Raw genomic sequence first — 2842 nt, forward strand, 5'->3', positions numbered from 1 at the left:
TGTAGTTACAGCTCAGAGCTGCAGCCATGCTGGGGCACCACCGTTTTGCTACACTGTTATTACTGAGAGCCTCCTCTAATATGTAGCATTTGATAAATAACGGAGTTTGATGTTGCTACCCTCATTTGCACCTCTTGCTGCGAGGTAGGTTCATCTGGGACTCTCGACAGAAAGAGGTCCAGTTTTGATTTGAAAACACCTACATCCACTTTGTGTAGGTCTCTCAGGCTCTTTCGAAGAACATTAAAAAGTTGTGGGCCTCTGAAACCCAGGCTGTTGCAGTAACTGGTCCTGAAGCGTAATCGCATTGTTGGGATCTTTGGCACCATGCAGTGTCAACCTGTTCTAGCACTGGTATAGCTTTCAATGCTAAAATTTAGCACAATTCCTTTCAAGATCTTTCAGATGCATGTTACTGTACACCTCTCCTGCCTTTGCTCCAGGGAGTAGAGTCTTAGCTGTTTCAGCCTTTCCTTGTAGCAATGACACGATCTTTGTAAAGCTCCACTGGATTGCTTCAAGGTCCGCAGTCAATTTTACACTGTTGGGTGACCATAGCTGGGAGCAGTAGTCCAGATGGCTGAGGACAAATGTCCTCTAAAGGACCATCATGGTTTCCTTCTCTCTGGTTCTGAATGTTCTTAGGATCTATCCAGCCAGTCATCTGCACTTTGTCATCATCCTGGTAATGTGCACTTGGAAAGAGGTATCACTCATGTCGATACCCAGGTCCCTCGCTGATTTAGTCTCTGGGATCGTAATCCTCTGCGGACCATTGTACTCTGTAAGTTTTATATTCAGTTTTTGATACTGGTAGCACAGGGCTTGGAATTTTTCAGCATGAAACTGCATATTATTATTCTCAGCCCATCTGTAAATTGAGTCCAACTCCTGCTGCAGGAGTATTTTCTGCGAGACTTTCATATCGTCTGCATAGCTAGCAAGGGTGGCTATCTGGGCAGCTGAGGGCATATATGAGAGGGCCGCTATGTAAAGCAGTGGTCCCAGAACAGTTTCCTATGGAACACTGCTCACTATTTGTATTTTCTTTGAGGTGGCTCCATTGGCCACTACTGCCTGACTTCTATCTTACAGAAAATCATGTGACCACTTTCCAAGTTTTGCAGTTATGCCAAGATCATGCACTTTGTGGCATATCATACTATGATCCACTTTATCAAAAGCTTTTGCAAAGCCAAGGTATATTACATCCACATTTGAGTTGTTCAGTAACTGCCTCAACACGCAATCATAGTGCTGTAAGAGCTGGGTCAGGCAGCTCCTACTTAGTCTAAAGCCATGCTGGGTATCACTCAGCAAGTGGTTTTCTTCAAGGAATGTGATTAGCTTCCCTCTGACTATCTGTTCCATGACTTTGCTGATGTGTGAAGTCAGAGAGATAGGCCTATAGTTTTTGGCATCTACTCTGCTTCCTCCTTTATGGATTGGGCATATTATGCCCCACTTCAGCTTGCTTGGCAGCCTGCCATTTGCAAGAAAGCTCTGGAAGAGAATCTGTAGTGGTTTCGCTAGGACACGCTTAGATGATTTGAGGATTGTTGGGAAACTATCAGGAGCAGCAATTGAGTTTGCGTTCACTTCATCTATGGCTAGCAATATATCTTCTTTGCTAATGTCGATGCAATCCATTGTATCTGCCTCGCAGGTCATAGGTGAGGCAGCAAAGAAATCCACTGGTTCATTCATGTATCTGTGTTCCAAAGGAGTGGTAAAGACATTTTTGAACTGGTCATTCAGTACCTCACTGATCCTGGTTAGATTATCTGTAAGGGAGCCATCCTTTTGGAAGAGTGATCCTATTTTACAGCATACTGTTTCTTTGGCATAATGAAAGATGGCCTTTGGGTTTGACTTAACGTTTTTTATAACCCAGGCTTCTTTGTCTGCTCTCTCCCTCACATAGGATTGTTGCAGGTTTTTTTCAATCTCCATCAGTGTTGCTTTTAGGCAGGACCTTTCACTACTTTTGGAATGTTGGTTGAAGCAATTTGCAACCTTCGTCTGTCTTCTCATGAGGATCTTCTTCTCCCTTGGAATCTTGTTCCTTGTATTGGCCTTGTGCTCTTGGACATATTTCTGGCATATGGTTTACATAACAGACATGAAATATTCTAGTTTCATGCCAATGTCTAGTGTGGAGAGACATTTTGGCCAGTGCTGTCTGAGGGGTTTTTTTTTGGATCGATTTCCAGTCTGCTTTGTGAAAGTTCAGATTGGAGAAATTTTGGGTGCTTCTTTTAGGCTGTATGTCTCTGGCTACTTTTGGTCCATACACAGACAGCTCTATGATGTTGTGATCTGAAACTAATGTCAGTATAGTAGAAAGTGGGTTATACATCTTTAGACGTATACCTGACTTTCCTACTATAAACTTAGAATATAACGGAACGCTGAACTCCAGACTATCAACTTAAACAACACTTTATTTAGGTGGCAAATATATACATCTTTAGTTCTTGTTGTTACAGCTTCTGTTGTTGGGACATTGTTATGTAGGTGTGAGCGAGCTGTCGAGCGTAAGTCCGAAAGATGTAGAGAGACAGCTTAACACGTAAAGAGGCTGTCTCCAGAGTTCGAATGTTAGAGACACTCTTGACACGTCCATTGCTCTATGCTGGCCAGCAAGAAAGAGAATGAATTGAGCGGGAACGCTTGGTTGTTTAATTCTACGCATGCATGAGACTACGCATGCGCACGGCGTTACTACAGGGCTCCCTTGCCAGTGCGGAAACGCACGATAAATGAAATCTGTTAGAACGCCTGAGGCAGGATGGCCACTGAAAAACCACCCACAAGATGTAGCACAAAACACACACAATGA

The 2842-nt window shown here is 43.4% G+C and overlaps 1 protein-coding gene across 1 annotated transcript in view; it reads right to left on the reverse strand.

The window, feature by feature from the left end:
* Nucleotides 1-2842, reverse strand: part of LOC106877687 (uncharacterized) — a 101870-nt gene that overhangs the window by 49044 nt on the left and 49984 nt on the right. The gene's annotated exons all lie outside the window — the stretch shown is intronic.

Source organism: Octopus bimaculoides, chromosome 5, assembly GCF_001194135.2.
Source record: "Octopus bimaculoides isolate UCB-OBI-ISO-001 chromosome 5, ASM119413v2, whole genome shotgun sequence".
In the NCBI taxonomy this organism is placed as follows: Eukaryota; Metazoa; Mollusca; class Cephalopoda; order Octopoda; family Octopodidae; genus Octopus; species Octopus bimaculoides.